The sequence below is a fragment of the Sus scrofa genome, chromosome 18, assembly GCF_054392235.1.
Source record: "Sus scrofa isolate SSC_HxYL_T2T_F1_AM1 chromosome 18, Sscrofa_HxYL_maternal_Yorkshire_Landrace_v2.0, whole genome shotgun sequence".
Lineage (NCBI taxonomy): Eukaryota > Metazoa > Chordata > Mammalia > Artiodactyla > Suidae > Sus > Sus scrofa.
In genome coordinates, this window is record NC_139400.1 from 48,284,143 (window position 1) to 48,302,463 (window position 18,321).

At 41.6% G+C, this 18,321-nt stretch overlaps 1 protein-coding gene across 12 annotated transcripts in view; it reads left to right on the plus strand.

Moving 5' to 3' along the window:
- LOC102163798 (uncharacterized) overlaps positions 1-18,321 on the plus strand; it is a 226,164-nt gene that overhangs the window by 162,224 nt on the left and 45,619 nt on the right. For 8 of the 12 annotated variants that reach the window (XR_014834305.1, XR_014834301.1, XR_014834303.1 and 5 more), the window contains 2 exons: positions 1,020-1,115; positions 6,359-6,665. The gene's annotated coding sequence lies outside the window, so the exon portion shown is untranslated. Of the gene's footprint in view, positions 1-76; positions 151-1,019; positions 1,116-6,358; positions 6,666-18,321 lie in introns of all 12 variants that reach the window. The other 4 variants (XR_014834296.1, XR_014834292.1, XR_014834297.1 and 1 more) reach the window with 1 other exon arrangement.

Genomic DNA, 18,321 nt, shown 5'->3' on the forward strand with positions numbered 1-18,321 from the left:
TGGCTCTCATGACTCAAAAAGTGTATTCATTCATTCAACAATTTTTTTTTTTTTTTTGGTGCCTTCTCTGAGCCAGGATCTATTCTTGTCACCAGCATACAACAATGAACACGACGCAGTGCCTGCTTCTTCAGATGTTACGCTGGGGAGGTGAGGAAGGAAGCATGGAGAAAGAGAGGAAAAGAATGAAAGAAGTTATCAGCTCATGACAAATACTATGCAGAGAATAACTAGACTGCTATGGGAATAAAAAATGATAGGATAGACATTTTGATAGGGTGTTTAGAGACAACGTCTCAGAGTAGGTGACATTTATCTGAAATCTGAATGAAGAGAAAGTCCTCCTTGCCAAGATGAGGGGAAGCATTCCACACAGAGTAAATTGTGAGAGTGGATGTCCAAGAGTAGGATTGAGCTTTGCCTGATCACAGAAAAAAAAAGAGCAGTGTGTCTGAGCTCAGGGACCAGAGGAGGATGAGAGAGGGCAGGACAGAGCCAGGCAGCGGTCACATCATGGAGATCAGCACTCTCCAATTGAAATAGAATGCAAGTCACCATGCATAATTTAAAATTTTCTAGTAGCTCTGTATATATTGAAAAATGAGTGGACGTTCCCATCATGGCACAGCAGAAATGAATCCAACTAGGAACCATGAGGTTGCGGGTTCAATCTCTGGCCTTGCTCAGACGGTTAACGATCTGGCATTGCCCTGAGCTGTAGTGTAGGTCACAGATGTGGCTCGGATCCTTGTTGCTGTGGCTGTGGTGTAGGCTGGCAGCTGCAGCTCTGATTCGACCCCTAGCCTGGGAACCTCCATATGCTGTGGGTATGGCCCTAAAGAGAAAAAGAAAAATGAATGAAACTAATTTTAGTAATAGATTTTACTTAACCCAACATATCTAAACATTGTCATTTCAATATGTAATCAATATAAAGACTTTTGAGATACATTCCATTTCACAAAGAATTTTTTTTCATACAGAGTCTTCAAAATCTGGTCTATATTTTATACTTACAGCACATCCCTTTGTGGAGAAGGCCCATCTCAAGTGCTCAACAGCTGCGTGTGGCCAGCGGCTCCAGATTTGTCAGCGCAGATTTAGAAGTTTGTAAGGTAAGGTAAAGAGTTTGGATTTTTACTCCAAGCCATTAAAAGATTTGAGCAGGAGAGTGATATGATCTGATTTACATTTTTAAAAGATCATTCCTTGGGGACTGCTTTGTGGGGAATGGATTATATGGGGGCTGCAGGAGGAGAAAATGGAAGTGAGGGGAGCAGCGTGTAAGTTATTGCCCTGGTGCAGATAAGGGAGGGTAGTGGCTTGAATTGGAGTGATGGAGGTGAATCAAGGGATGGAGAGACTAGGTTGAGTGTACTTATTCCAGCTTGGCATGATGTGCAGGCTAAAGGGCTATGGATTATGGTGTTGGAGTCAACACCGGCACCTGTACATATAATGGACTGTCTGCCACACTCACAGAAATTACGCAGATGTTCAAAATGACCTGTTATTCCACCATACTGAATAATGCCATGAGGACTCTTTTAGTCTTGGCTGAAAGGTTCCTAGTACCAGGTTCAACAAGCATGATTCATGCAGAGAAAAGAGGATAAAAACACAGGGTGGCCTATATTTTATATTATATATAAGAGGTAATTGTAGACTTTATTAGCACAGGTCTAGAAATGTTATTCCCACTTCAGGCCCACTAGGGAAGCCTAAATTTCTTAGAATCCCACCCCTGCTACCTTACCTGACCCCACTTCAGCTCTGCCCAAGTCACTGCAAACACTTCCCATCCTTATTTAACTGCCTCCAAAGAGGCAGCAGGAAGCAAATATCCAAGCCCATCTCCACTCTCAGCTGCTGCCTTGGCCCTGTCCGTCAGCCAGGGAACCTCAAGGGGAGATAGGACTACACAGGCAGAAAGACAAGGGACCACTCAGAGAAACTTCTGGGCAGTTGTGGAAGCAGACAAGTCAGGAGGAAGCTAGGAAAGCAGGCAAAGCAGAAGCCGGGAACAGACCTAAATAGTCCACAGAGCAAGAGGTCTCATGTTTACAGAACTCTTTACCATCTGCTGCATGCTTTCCTATATTCACTCCATTTCATCTTTGGGAAGACCCTTAAGGTAGGCATTTTTTAGAACATTTTCAGGAAAGGAAATTGAGCCTGATTCATTTGTCTGAAATCACACAGCCTGCAAGGTATGAAGCCAGGGGCTGCAAGTCAATCTCTCACTCCCATGAATACCCAGGCCAAAGTAGGAGTGAGTCCATGGGACCATGCTGGGGAGCCAGTCATGACTGTCCAGCTGTGAAACAGGCAAGGCATACACACCAAGGCTCAATCTTCCTCCTTCAGCAGGGAAGTCATTTAGGTCATGCCCTGTGGACACTAGGCATCTTTTCTTCATTTGTGTCCCCTCATATTTGCGTTTCAGACAGTGCATTTCAATAAATGCAATGCTGCTCTGGACCAAGGATATCGGTAGCATCTGGGACCAGTCCTAGCGTGGGGAATCTGGCCAGGGCAGGATGGAAAATGTTTTCCGTAAAGGTTTATTTAAATATTTCCAAGTTAAGTTGACTAACCTTGAAATGCCTCAGAAAGACAATCAAAAAACCAAATGCCTAAAAGTAAAAAAACAGCTAAGGTACATGAGCTGTTTATTTCCCTTTATTTGTATTTCTGGTCTAAACCCAAATAGAAAAACATATTTATACAGACTTGCCCTCCCTTGTCTCCATCACAGAAGTGCCATAGGAATATAAATTAAGATTAACCAATGCAGCATTTACTATGTGTGAGGCAAGAATCTAAATGTTTTGCTTTTAATCCTATAACAACTGTACAAGGAAGGGTCCCACAGTTATTTCCATTTGTGAGAAAAAGAAAGAGGACGTAGAGGAGGAGGAGGGCATTTATTGAACACCTACTATGGACTATTCATGGAACGGAGTATCTTATACATTCTAAGTTGTCTACTGAGTGTTCCCACAATGCCATGGGGCACTGCAATCCACATTTTACATGTGAATAAGCAGAGTCAGAGAGGTAAGTAACTTGCCAGAGTTAACAGTTGTATGTGGTGGAAGCAGGATTCAAACCCAGGTTATTCTAGTATGCTCTACTAAGGCTGCAAGAGATCTTTGTTATTAGAGGTCTCCTATAAAACAACCCTGTGAGGTAGAACTAGCGGACCCAGTTATGTTTCAATGTATGTGCAGCATGTCTGCTCTCATTGTCTTTTCATGACTCTGGCTCATGACTCTGTGAGCTTGGCCCGAGCCATCTACCTAATGCAACAATCCCATTCCTTAGGCACTTGACATTCATTTTATAAAAATGGAAATGGAGGCTCAGATAGTTAACGCGACAGAGATAAAAAGCATCCAATCTTAGTAAAATGAAACATATGCTACTGTAAATTGCCTACCAAGTAGAAATGAATGAAAATTGCAAAAAAAAAAAAAAGTCAAAGCCAAACCTAAAGAGCTGTAGACATCTCAACCTCAAAGATACTTACGCTACTTCCCCTCCCACCCTACTCCCCCCAAAAAAGGAAGAGGGAGGGAAGGAGGAAGGAAGGGAGGAAGGAACGGAAGGAGGAAGGAAGGGAGATCATTTATCAAGTTATTGACTCAGGATTAAGACAAGACAGGTTGGGCGGACAACTCAAACCATATTTCAAGTAAGAGAGAGTCAACCAAACTCTCAAGATGCTCTGCCAAACATATATACCCTCATTCAATGGAAAAAACCAGGTGAAACTGATGACAAACAGGCTCCAAAGTGTCCTCCTTATTAGCTTAAAATTTAAAAAAAAAATCTTTTTAAGAGCCATTGGGTATGCAAGAAGTCTTTCTAAAAACTTTTCATTATAGTTGATTTACAATGTTGTGTCAGTTTGAAGAAGTGTTTGGAGGGGGTCTCCAGTGATCCTCACCCCAGTTTAAAAAAAGAAAGAAATATTTCTAACGTGAATTTTCTTGAAAACAGAAATCTCATTTGTCAAATGGCATCACCCAGAGGTGCAAATGTGACTCTTCCTTTGCAAATTGTATATCATTTTTGAATGAGGTTATGAAACGGGAAATTTCCTAAACTGAAAAGAAAATGGAAGGAAAAGAAGAGAGCGAGGGAGGGAAGAAATAAATGGGCCAAACAGCACTTGTTCTCCCTAATAGGGACCTTTCTGAATCTCCAAGGGACAGATTAACATTTGTCTTGTCCTGAGCCGGAGCTTAGGCAAGGGCAGAGAGTTGGGGGAAGCAAGAACCCCGTGCAGGGCCTTTTGCCTGATTCTGTTCCTTTCAGCTCTAGGGCAGGGCCACCTCGTAAGTAAGATGCTCCCATCTTCTCTGCATCCTGCCCTTTTCTCTTTTTCAACCCCAGCACAAATACATGTATTGAGTTCTTATGCCAGAAACCAATGGACACTTTCTTACACCTCATCATATTCTTTCATTCCTTTATTCATCAAATACTTTCAACTCCTGATTTGTACCAGCCACGATGCTGGGAACTGGGGATACTGTGATGAACAAGACAGAATTTAATGGAGCTGGGGTGTGAACCGGGGCATCTTCCATTTACTCTGCCTTCGCTTCCAAAAGCACATGGTCGAGTTTCATATGTAGGAGTTCCCATCATAGCTCAGCAGGCTAAGAATCTGACTGGTATCCGTGAGGATACGGGTTCAATTCCTGGCCTTACTCAGTGGGTTAAGGATCCAGCATTGCCGTGAGCCGCAGTGGTATAGGTCTCAGATGCGGCTTGAATCCTGTGTGGCTGTGGCGTAGGCCAGTGGCTGTAGCTCCAATTCGACCCCTGGCCTGGGAACTTCCATATGCCACGGGTGCAGCCCTAAAAGAAAAAAATAAAAGAGTCTTATATGTATAACTGATCTACTTTGCTGTATGCCTGAAATTAACACAACTTTGTAAGTCAACTATATTCCAAAAAAAAAATATTAAAAAAAGAAGATTGTTTTAAGGAAAGGCACATGGTCAAGAGCCAGAGGGCAGTTGCTACTCTCTTTCTTCGGGAATCAAACAAGATATAAAAACCCTCATTTTGGGTGCAGACTGGGCATTTTGCCTTCATACTCTCCTCAAGAAACCATTTACTCTGACATTTATTCATAAATCCATTTACTCACTCAACCAACATTAATTAAAATATATTAAGTGCCAAAGAACAGTATAATGTAGCATATCGTATGCAACCTCCAGGGCCAGGCTCACTAGACTTCTTACTGGCCTCTCTAAGCCTTCATTTCCTCCAGTGGAAAAGGAGGCTTATACCAGGACCTCCTTCACAGACGCGTGAAGGAGAGTTTAATACCATCATCGCACACAGAGCACCTAACACACTCAGTAAAATGGTAGTTGTCACTGTGAACTGTCATGTGCCATACACATAATCAGACAAATCAGAAAATCAGACAAAATGTCCAAAAGAACCTTGAGGGGACAAACACTGCACCCAGACCCAAACAGGGGGAGCACAGTGTATCTGGCAAGCCTGGTATGTCTCTCATCAATTCAGCCGTTAGGAGTGAGTGTGAGATACTGCAGAAGAGGCCAGCTCACTTGCACACATGTGAAGGTGGAATAGCTCCAGAAGCCTTGAGCTCTCCAGCTCGTAGCCACCTCATTTTTTGCCTGAGTGAACATATTACATATAATTGATCACACCTCAGAGCCCATACCTGAGAAAGCTGTTAGTTCAATTAGTCACCTTGTCTGCTTGCATAAAACAAACCCGACTCCCATAAGCTGGCTGGAGCATCCATTCATCTTGAGATACAGTGTTTTGTGTGTATCTGATGGTCCTAAAAGAAGTAGCCTGAGCACATCCCTGAACCAAGAAGCGGGCGAGGAGACCACTTGTCCACAAAGAGCTTTAGAAAAATAGGTTCACAATGAACAACCAGGAGGGGCAGGTTTTAGGAGCAGGGAATGAACTTCTTTCTCCAGGGTGTGTATTTTTTTCAGCTTGTAAGGAGAAAAGTTAGCAAATGACATTGCCCAGAAAAAGAACTGTTGCATAAGGAAACTGAAAGAGAATGCCAGTGTGCCAAGTAAGACGGGCTTTATCTCTAGCTCTGGATCAGATAGAACAGTAGGGGAGGAGAGGTGAAAGCTGGTAGCAGGAAGTGATCACAGATAAATGACTCTTGAGGTTGGGAGAGGAGTCTAGAAAGCACAGGCCAGAATTTGTTGGCCTCCTCCCATAGGCAGTACCTGTGGGCTTGCACTACAGAGGGCACCTTTGCAGAGGGTTATTCATTCTTTCATCTAATCATTTATATTTCATTCATTGATTTGTTTATCCTTTGTCTTTTTAGGGCCACACCCACTAGGAGTTGAATCAGAGCTGCAGCAACCAGCCTACACCACAGCCACAGCAATGCGGGATCTGAGCCACATCTGAGTCCCTGTCAGTGGAAATGCAGTGTGTTCCAAGCTGAGGCTTTCAGAGATGGCAAGTTCCCTACATGCTCGCTCATGTCCTTCTCATTCATCGTGACCCGAGCATGATGTAAGTCTCAGAATAAGACTCCGTGGAGCAGACCTGAACCCCACCAACAGCCTGAAACCAAGCTCAGCCAAGCCCAGCAACGCATCACAGAGACGTAGTTGACTCACACACCTGTAAGTAAGAAATAAAATGTGTTGTTTTCTACTGTTGGTTATACAGCATCATTGCAGGAAAACCTGCCTAAGTCCCAAAGTAAAGATACTTCACAGAATACCTAGAGGAATTCAACTCAATAGGTAATTGCACTTTAATTCCTTATACCCAGAGGCAAGTGGACCAGTTAAAAAACTTCCTTCACTCAGTACTGAATGAAGGAGTTCCCGTCGTGGCTCAGTAGTATCGAACCCTGCTAGTATCCATGAGAACTCAGGTTCAATCCCTAGCCTTGCTCAATGGGTTAAGGATCCGGTGCTGCCGTGAGCTGTGGTGTAGGTCACAGACGTGGCTCAAATCCAGCATTGCTGTGGCTGTGGTGTAGGCCATCAGTTGTAGCTCCAACTCAACCCCTAGGCTGGGAAATTCCATATGCTGCAGGTTCTGCCATAAAAAGACAAAAAAAAAAAAAAAAAAAAAAAAAAAGAATGAATATGGCCTGTATCTGACTGACAGTGCCACTCATTATATAAGTAATGTGAAGTCCAAAAATCAGGATGATACATCCATGGGCGCCAAGCCCCGGATAACTATTTACAGGTGTCAGTCACTTCTTTTTTTTCTTTTTTTTTTTTTAGATTTTTCATCTGTTTTATTGTGGCATAATTTATGTTTAATAAAAATACCTCCATTTTAACTGCAGAGATCAAAGAATTTTAACAAATGTATTCTGTCATGTAACCATCAGCACAATGAAGAAATAGAAGATTTCCTTACCCCAAATTCTCCTCCCCCAGCACCTGACCCTCGACAAACCTTGATCTCTCTGCTTTCTGTCGTGAGGATTTTGCCTTTTCAGAATTTGATATACAGTCAGATTTAAGCAGTCTTCTGGGCCTTGTTTATTTCAACCTGTGTAATGATTCGAGATTTGTGCATGTTGTTGTTGGAGTAGGAGTCTGTTTCTTTTCTTCCCTTTTTTTTTTGTTTTTTGTGGGTTTTTTTTGCAGTAATAGTCCATCGTATTGATATAATGATACAGTATGTTTATCCGTGAACAAGTTGATTTGGGTTTTTTCAGTCTGGGGCTGTTATTTTAAAAGCTGACTTATGAATGAAATACGCATTTTTTTGTGTACACGTTTTCATTGTCCTTTGGAAGATTTCTAAAATTGGGGATGTTGGGTCATGCGGTAGAGTGTATATTTATATAGAAATTGCCAAACCGCTTTCTAAACTGGTTGTCTCATGCATCCCACACCAATATTTGAGAGTTATAATTACTCCATACTCTTATTGTCACTTGGCATTGTCAATCTTTTCGATTTTAGCCGTTCTCGTGGGTGTGTAGTGGTACACTGTCACGGTTTTAATTGGTATTTCTGTGATGACCAATGATGTTGAATATCTTTTTGTGTATTTTTATGATATTCAGATATGTTTTTTAGGTAAATATATGTTCAAATCCTTTTAAAATCCATTTATTCCTTTCTTGCCTTGCAGGAATTATTTATATTGATATAACTTTACAAATATTTTTGCAAGAATTATTTATAGGTATAGCTTTTTAAATATTTTCTCCCAAACCGTGGTTTGCTTTTTTTTTTTAGTTTCTTAACATCTTTCAAAAACGTGACTTTTTGGAGTTCCCGTCGTGGCTCAGTGGTTAATGAACCTGACTAGGAACCATGAGGTTGCGGGTTTGATCCGCGGCCTTGCTCAGTGGGTTAAGTATCCGGCGTTTCCATGAGCTGTAGTGTAGGTCGCACAAGTGGCTTGGATCCCGCATTGCTGTGGCTCTGGCGTGGGCCGGTGGCTACAGCTCTGATTCTACCCCTAGCCTGGGAACCTCCATGTGCCGTGGGTGCGGCCTAAAAAGGCAAAAAAAGACCAAAAGTGGCCCAAGAAAATGGCAAAAAGACCCAAAAAAAAAAAAGTGACTTTTTTTAAATTAATTTTTTTTTCAGCTGTACAGCATGGGGGCCAAGTTACACCTACATGTATACATTTTTTTTCCACCCTTTGTTCTGTCTCAATATAAGTATCTAGACAGAGTTCTCGATGCTACACAGCAGGATCTCATTGTAAATCCATTCCAAGTTGTATCTGATAACCCTAAGCTCCAGATCCCTCCCACTCCCTCCCTCTCCCCCCCGGGTGGCCACAAGTCTGTTCTCCAAGTCTATGATTTTCTTTTCTGTAGAAATGTTCATTGGTGTTGTACATTAGATTCCAGTTATAAGTATATCATATGATATTTGTCTTTGTCTTTCTGACTTATTTCACTCAGTATGAGAGTCTTTAGTTTCATCCATGTTGCTGCAAATGGCATTATGTCATTCTTTTTTATGGCTAAGTAGTATTCCATTGTGTATATATACCACATCTTCCAAATCCAATCATCTGTCAATGGACATTTAGGTTGTTTCCATGTTTTGGCTATTGTGAATAATGCTTCAATGAACATGCGAGTGCATATGTCTTTTTCGAGGGAAGTTTTGTCTGGGTATATGCCCAAAAGTGGGATTGCGGGGTCATATGGAAGTTCTATGTATATATTTCTAAGGTATCTCCAAACTGTTCTCCATAGTGATTATACCAGCTTACATTCCCACCAGCAGTGCAGGAGGGTTCCCTTTTCTCCACACCCCCTCCAGCACTTGTTATTTGTGGATTTATTAATGATGGCCATTCTGACTGATGTGAGGTGGTATCTCATGGTAGTTTTGATTTGCATTTCTCTTATAATTGGTGATGTTGAGCATTTTTTCATGTGCTTGTTGGTCATCTGTACATATTCCTTGGAAAAATGTCTCTTCAGGTCTTTTGCCCATTTTTCCATTGATTGATTGGTTTTTTTGTTGTTGAGTTGTATAAGTTGCTTACATATTTCAGAGATTAAGCCCTTGTCCATTGCATTGTTTGAAACTGTTTTCTCGCATTCTGTAAGTTGTCTTTTCGTTTTCTTTTTGGTTTCCTTTGCTGTGCAAAAGCTTGTCAGTTTGATTAGGTCCCATGGCTTTATTTTTGCTCTTATTTCTGTTGCCTTGGGAGACTGACCTGAGAAAATATTCATGAGGTTGATGTCAGAGAGTGTTTTGCCTATGTTCTCTTCTAGGAGTTTGATGGTGTCTTGTCTTATATTTAAGTCTTTCAGCCATTTGGAGTTTCTTTTTGTGCATGGTGTGAGGGTGTGTTCTAGTTTCATTGCTTTGCATGCAGCTGTCCAGGCTTCCCAGCAATGCTTGCTGAATAGGCTTTCTTTTTCCCATTTTATGTTCTTGCCTCCTTTGTCAAAGATTAACTGACCATAGGTGTCAGGGTTTATTTCTGGGTTCTCTATTCTGTTCCATTGGTCTGTCTGTCTGTTTTGATACAAGTACCACACTGTTTTGATGACTGTGGCTTTGTAGTATTTCTTGAAGTCTGGGAGAGTTATGCCTCCTGCTTGGTTTTTGTTTCTCAGGATTGTTTTGGCAATTCTGGGTCTTTTGTGGTTCCGTATAAATTTTTGGATTGTTTGTTCTAGTTCTGTGAAAGATGTCATGGGTAATTTGATAGGGATTGCACTGAATCTGTAGATTGCTTTACCCAAAGCATACTTACCCAAAGCGTACTACCCAGTATGACCATTTTTACAACATTAATTTTTCCAATCCAGGAATATGGAATACCTTCCCATTTCTTTACATCTTCTTTAATTTCTTTGATTAAAGTTTTATAGTTCTTGGCATATAAGTCCTTTACCTCCTTGGTCAGGTGTATTCTTAGGTATTTGATTTTTTGGGATGAAATTTTAAAAGCTATTGTATTTTTGCATTCATTTTCTAATATTTCATTGTTGGTGTACAGAAATGCAACTAATTTCTGAATGTTAATTTTATATCCTGCTAGTTTGCTGAATTTATTAATCAGTTCAAGTAGTTTTTGGGTTGAGTCCTTAGGGTTTTCTATGTATAGTATCATGTCATCTGCATACAGTGACAGTTTTATCTTTTCTCTTCCTATTTGGATGCCTTTTATTTCTTTTGTTTGTCTAATTGCTGTGGCTAGGACGTCCAAAACTATGTTGAAGAGCAGTGATAAGAGTGGGCATCCCTGTCTTGTTCCAGATTTGAGTGAGAAGGCTTTCAATTCTTCTCCATTGAGTATTATATTTGCTAGGAGTTTGTCATAAATGGCTTTGATTATGTTCAGGAATCTTCCCTCTATACCCACTTTGGCGAGGGTCTCGATCATGAATGGATGTTGGACTTTGTCAGATGCTTTTTCTGCATCAATTGAGATGATCATATGGTTTTTGATTTTTCTTTTGTTAATGTGATATATGACGTAGGTTGATTTGCGTATGTTGAACCATCCATGTGAACCTGGGGTGAACCCTACCTGGTCATGATGTATGATCTTTTTGATATGTTGTTGGATTTGGTTGGCTAAAATTTTGTTGAGAATTTTTGTGTCTATATTCATCAAAGATATTGGCCGATGGTTTTCTTTTTTGGTGGTATCTCTGTCTGGTTTTGCAATTAGGGTGATGGTGGCCTCATAGAATGTCTTTGGGAGTGTTCCTTCTTCTTCAACGTTTTGAAAAAGTTTAAGGAGGATGGGCACCAGATCCTCTTTATATGTTTGGTAGAATTCGCCTGTGAAGCTGTCTGGTGCTGTACTTTTATTTGAAGGGAGTGTTTTTATGACATACTCAATTTCATTTCTAGTGATTGGTCTTTTCAGTTGGTCTGTTTATTCTTGATTCAGTTTTGGCAGGCTGTAAGATTCTAGAAAACTGTCCATTTCTTCCAGATTGTCAAATTTGTTGGCATATAGTTGTTCATAGTATTCTCTTGTGGTATTTTGTAGTTCTGCAGTATCTGTTGTGATTTCTCCTTTTTCATTTCTAATTTTGTTTATTTGGGTTCTTTCTCTCCTCTTCTTAGTGAGTCTAGCCAGGGGTTTGTCAATTTTGTTCACCTTTTCAAAGAACCAGCTCTTGGTTTTATTAATTTTCTCTATTGTTTTTTGAATCTCTATTTTATTTATTTCCTCTTTGATCTTTATGATTTCCTTCCTTCTGATGATTTTAGGTCTTTTTTATTATTCTTTTTCTAATTCATTTAGGTGGTGGGTTAGGTTGTCAATTTGAGATCTTTCTTCTTTTTTGAGGAAGGCCTGTGTTGTTATGAATTTCCCTCCGAGCACTGCTTTTGTGGCATCCCATAGATTTTGAGAGGTTGTGTCTTCATTATTGTTTGTCTCAAGGTATTTTTTAATTTCCTTCTTGATTTCCTCATTGACCCATTGTTTTTTAGTAGCATGTTGTTTAGTCTCCATGTAGTAGGTTTTTTCTCATTTCTTTTCCTGTGGTTGATTTCTATTTTATGCCATTGTGGTCAGAGAAGATACTTAAGATAATTTCTATGCTCCTAAATTTGTTGAGGTTCGCTTTGTGTCCCAATATGTGGTCGATTCTTGAGAATGTTCCATGAGCATTTGAGAAGAATGTGTATTCTGATGTTTTTGGATGTAGTGTCCTGAAGATGTCAATTAAGTCTAACTTTTCTATTGTTTCCTTTAGGATCTCTGTTGCTTTATTGGTTTTCTGTCTAGAGGATCTGTCCATTGGTGTGAGTGGGGTATTAAAGTCTCCTACTATGATTGTATTCCCATCAATTTCTCCTTTCATGTCTGTTAATATTTGTTGTATGTATCTGGGTGCTCCTGTATTTGGGGCATATATGTTGATGATAGTAATATCCTCTTCTTGGATGGATCCCTTAATCATTAAATAGTGTCCCTCATTGTCTTTCTTTATGTTTTTGTTTTAAAGTCTATTTTGTCTGATATGAGTATTGCAACTCCTGCTTTCTTGTCATGTCTATTGACATGAAATATTTTTTCCCACCCCTTCACTTTCAATCTATATGTGTCCTTTGTCCTAAGGTGAGTTTCTTGTAGGCAGCAGATTGAAGGTTTTTGCTTTTTTATCCACTCAGCCACTCTGTGTCTTTTGATTGGAGCATTCAGTCCATTGACATTTAAGGTGGTAATTGATAGATGATTATTTGTGGCCATTTTAAACCTCGTGTTCCAGTTGATTCTATGATTCTCCATTCTTCCTTTCTTTTTTTGGTTGGAAGGTCTCTGATTATTTTCTGCTTGAGTGTTTTTCTTTTCATTTTTGTGAATGTAGTGTTTGGTTTTGATTTGTGGTTGCCCTGTTTTTTAAGTATGTGTGTGTTTTAGCCTTATGGTCCTGTAGGTTCAAGCACTTCATTACTATACTAAAATTAAGAAGAGAAACAAAATCAAAAACAAAAAAAAAGAAAAGAAAAAAATTTTTTAAAAAGAGTCTATTTATTTCCTTACTTCCCTTGCCCACATTTTATGGTTTTGCTGACTCTTTTTTTCTTTTTAATTTTATTTTGTTTTAAACATGTTCATGATTAAATCTATATGCTGGCTTATTTGAGTGACTGCTCTCTGATTGTGGTTTCCTCAATCCTAGTTCTTCCTCTTTTTTTTTTTTTCTTTTTCTTCCCTTTCTTTCTTCCTTTCCTTTTGGTTTAGAGAAGCTCTTTCAATATTTCTTTTAGCCTGGGTTTTATATTGCTGTATTCTTTTAGCTTTTATTTGTTGGAAAAAAATTTATTTCCTTCTATTTTAAACGATATTCTTGCTGGATAGAGTATTCTAGGTTGCATATTTTTTTCCTTTTAGCACTTTAAATATCTCTTGCCATTCCCTCCTGGCCTGTAGAGAAATGAGCTGATAACCTTATGGGGGTTCCCTTATAGGTAACATTTTGCTTTTCTCTTGCTGTCTTTAGGATCCTCTCTTTATCATTAACTTTTGCCTTTCTTTGTTTTGTTTTGTTTTTTTGTTGTTGTTGTTTTTTTTTGCCTTTTCTAGGGCTGCTCCCATGGCATATGGAGGTTCCCAGGCTAGGGGTTGAATTGGAGCTATAGCCACCAGCCTACACCACAGCCACAGCAACGCAGGATCTGAGCCATGTTTGCAACCTATACCACAGCTCACAGCAACGCCGGATCCTTAACCCACTGAGCAAGGCCAGGGATTGAACCCACAACCTCATGGTTCCTAGTTAGATTTGTTAACCACTGAGCCACAATGGGAACTCCCAACATTTGCCATTTTTATTATAATGTGTCTTGGTGTGGGTCTATTTGGGTTCAACTTGTTTGGGGCCCTCTGTGCTTCCTGTATCTTGAAATCAGTACCCTTTAGATTTGGAAAGTTTCCAGCGATAATTTCTTCAAATGTATTTTCCACCCCCTTATCTTTTTCTACTCCTTCTGGAATTCCTATTATGCATAGATTGGCCCACTTTATATTATCCCATAGGTCTCTTTTATTGCTTTCATGTTTTTTCATTTCGTTTTCTGTCTGCTGTCCTGTTTGGGTGATTTCCATTATTCTATCTTCCATATCACTAATTTGTTCTTCTGCATTATTCATTCCGGTTTTTACTGCCCTTAGTTCAGTTTGTATCTCTGCAAATGAATTTTCTAGTTTTTCTTGGCTCCTTCTTACATTTTCTAGTTCTTTCTGAGGGCATCTGCATTACTGTTCACATCTCTTAATTCCTTCAGTATTTTCACTATTTCCATTTTGAACTCCAAGTCTGTCAGACTGCAGAGGTCTGTTTCATTGTTGACTGCTTTAGGTGAGTTCTTCTGTTGGTTTAACTGGGGGTGGTTTCTCAGCTTCTTCATCTTGCTTGTTATTTTCTTTTTCTTGGTGGAGTTGTGCTCCCCATGGCCAGACACGGTTTGCCTTGGCACTGTTGTGGAATGTTTCCCAAGGGCTGGTGTTGTTGGCCAGTCTTCTTTGAGGCAGTGTGGCTTTTCCTGAGGGTGGGCAGGGCTGACAGGGTCTCTCTGAAGCAAAGGAGGACTTCCTGAGGGCAGACAGGACTGGGAAGTCTGCACCACGATGGAAGCAGATTTCTCGCAGCCAGGCAGAGCTTGCTCTGGTGTTTCTGGGCTGTGCGGATCTTCCAGGGGGCTGGCGGTGCTGGACAGCTGTTCCACAGGAGTTCTACCCCCCACGAGGGCAGGAGTGGCTAGCTGGGCCACTGAGAACCCAAGGGGCTCATCCCCATGGCAGCCAGACTGCCCTGCAATGGAGGCAGATTTTGCACTGCTGGGCCAAGCTTGTTCTAGCTTTTCTGGGCTGCAGGCCTTTTCCAGGGGGCTGGCGGTGCTGGGCAGCTGTTCCATGGGAGTGCAGCACCCCCTGAGGGTGGGAGCGGCCAGCTGAGCCGCCGAGAACCCAAGGGGCTCATCCCCATGGCAGCCAGAATTGGCAGGTCCGCCCTGCAATGGAGGCAGATTTTGCAAGACTAGGCCAAGCTTGCTCTAGCTTTTCTGGGTTACAGGCCTTTTCCAGGGGGCTGGCGGTGCTGGGTGCTGCTCCACAGGGGTGTAGCCCCTCCAGAGGGGCAGGCAAGCCAGGGCAGGGAAAGCCCCTGCGGTGTTCAGCTTCCCGCAAATGGTGAGGCCAGCTCTCCTGGATGGCAGGCAGCCTCAGGTCTGGCACGCGTGTGTGGGGTGGAGGAGGGGGGATGCACTGGGAAGCACAGCTTTCTGATAGCTGGCGGGCAAGTGAGCTCGCTGTGGTGTGGGGAGTATTCTACGATGGCCCACCCCTTCTCCTCTCCCCTCCCCAACACTGGCGTCTTGTCTCTCCTGCAGATCCAGCTCTTCTCCCAGGTTCCCTCTGATGTGGCTTTCTACTCCCCAGCCCTTAGCGTATTGCTCCCTTCACCTTTCTAGTCTCCCAGGCAGGCTCTGCCCCACCAACCTGACAACTATTCCTAGTCCCCCAGGCAGTCTCCGCACCGCCCACCCCAGCCTGCTCCGCTTCTGGGGGACTAAGCTCCTGGAGCCGAGGGCTCAGTTCCAGCCCCCACCCAAACGTCTCAGTTTTTGGTGACTGTGCCAGTAGCTCAAATGATCTGTTCAGTTCTCACTCTGTTCAAATCTCAGACTTACTGCTGTGCTGTTCTCTGCCTCTGGAGATCCCTCCAATTCGGTTGATCCTTCCATTGAGTAGGTGACTTTCCAGGGTGTGGGATCCCTTTCTCCCCTGCAGTTCCCTTTCGGGAGCGCCCGTCCAGCCCCGATTCCCCTTCTCTCACTCTCCTCTTTTCTCTTGTTTTACCCAGTTATGTCACGAGATTCTTGGAGTTTGGGTTCTTCTGCCAGCGATTAATTGCTGTTCTGTGGGAGTCGTTTAACCTGTAGATGTGGGGGGGTTTGTTGTGTTTGTGGGGGAGATTGAGTGTGTCCCCCCAGCTTCTGCCCACTCCTCAACTGATAAAAAAGGAATGAGAGGAATGGTGACTTAACCTAAGGAAAGAAAAGGACAAAGATGGCAGAAGCTGGGGGGACACACTATATAAACAAAGCCTGTGGGGAATGCGCTTTTCCATAATAAAACAAGACCTGTGGAACCCTTAAGCCACAAATGTTAATCAATATCCATATCAGAAGAATGTATCACAGCCCATGCTCCTGCACTAACTACCTGAGTTAGTATTCTGTCTCAGTGCTACCATTTATAAAGGGAGCACTGCTAAGAGTTGTATCTATATTATGTCATTAAATCCTCAAAACAACTAAATGAGATAGTTATTACTGTTATTTCCATTTCATAGACACTAAAGCACAAAGAGGTTATGTATCCCAAACCAGACAAGTATTAGCAGAGGAGCCAAGATTTAAACCCAGACATTGTAGTAGATCTTCAAAGTAGATTAGACTGCTGCCTTTAGAATCCATGGAGCTTGCAAAACTGTTCACACCTCCCTGCTACTCATCCAACTCCATCTACAGACAGTTCTTTCTCCTGCTTTTGCTCCCTGTCAGGCCTCACCCATTCATGATCCTGACACAGCTTTGAGGAGCTCAAGTTTAGAGGATCCCCAGGTATTGTCTTTATGTAAATAGTCCCATGAGGATTCGGAAGTTGTCTGGCCTGAGGCAGAAATAAAGGTTGTGATGGAGGAAGCTCTCGAAGGCCCCTGGCTGTGGGTTGTTGGTGAGCTTCTTCCTTGCCTTGGTAGGTTCTCACAAAATCTCCCCATTGTTTTTGACCATGATCTTTTTTTTTCTTTTCCAGGAGAGGCTGTGTTTCTTTTTCTTTTCTTTTCTTTCTTTTTTTTTTTTTTGCTTTTTAAGGCCGCACCTACGACATATGGAGGTTCCCAGGCTAGTGGGGTCAAATCAGAGCTACAGCTGCTGGGCCTAGGCCACAGCCGCAGCAACGCTAGATTCGAGCCTTGCCTGCGACCTGCACCACAGCTCAGGGCAACGCAGATCCTTAACCCACTGAGCAAGGCCAGGGATTGAACCCGCAACCTCATGGTTTCTAGTCAGATTCATTTCTGCTGTGCCACGACGAGAACTCCAAGGCTGTGTTTCTTATTTTTTTCTTTAGTTACTCAGTCTCCCTTGCCCCTACTTTTCTCTTTACTGCTCTTACAGCTTAGCTTTATGTATTTTTCTGTGGTTTATAATCTTTATTTCATCTTCAAAATTCCTCAAGGGCTTCTAAAGGCTTTTTATGGTTCTTCTGTCCTCTCAGGATGCAGTGAAAGGCATATTTCACTCAGGTGGATCCAGCGTTGTGTTTGGAAAAGAAACAATCCCTTCTGAGAGTGTGTAACCAAAAGAAAAAAAAAAGTAAAAATTTTGGTTTAGAAAAGAAATATATGTTCATTGTAGAAAAATTAGAAACTGTAAGTAAAATAGATTTTTAAAATACCCAAATTCTTCCCCCCTGAGATCACTGCTTTTAGTTAATGTGTTAATATTTTGATGTATTTCTTGCCAGTCCCTTAAATACATTTTAACATTGTTGCGATTTTACAATATGTGAAATTTAGTATCTTGCTTTTTGCTTAATAGTATAATGTAAACATTTTTTTTCCAAATCCATGAAAATTATGAGAAGGGTGCCTGCCAGAGCACACTAAGAATCATGGGTCTCTAAAAATATCCCCCCCAAAATATGGAGACTATGGTCAGCTCATTTGGAAGGCAATGTACATTACACGGCCCCATCTTGGACATGCATGTTAGTTTATTTAAATATTTGAACTGCCATGCAGTAAAGAAACCTGTTTAATTTACCCAGCATTTCTCAAAGACATTTGAACACCCATCCCATTTTTGAAGGAACCACTACTTTTTTAAAGTCCCACAAAACTAGTATTCTGAGGGGCCAGTGGTTTAAATTGGCCTGGTGAGGGTCTTGAGGATTTCAACTTCTCACTTGAAATCAGTCAGTGTTACAGATCTAGGCTTCGCAGCTCTAAAAACAAGAAATTTTCATTCAATTCCACAGAAAAAGCTAGTTGAAGTTAAAAGAAGGGGTGCAAGGATCTATGATTTTCCAGATTCAATCCAAATTCCTAAAGAAGAAAAAATAAACTGGTGTTTGTTTTTGACAGTCGACACTGCCAGGGCTCTCATTTCATTCCCATCACACTCCTGTTACGTTCATATCGTTGTGCCCATTTTGCAGGTGAGGAAACTGAGGTAGAGAGTGTGTGAGGGACTGATTTAAGGCACAGGACTGCTGTCTGAGAACATTCTCTCCACAGCAATTATATTTGGTTTTCTCAGTCTCTTCTCCCAGCAGCCAGCATGGAAC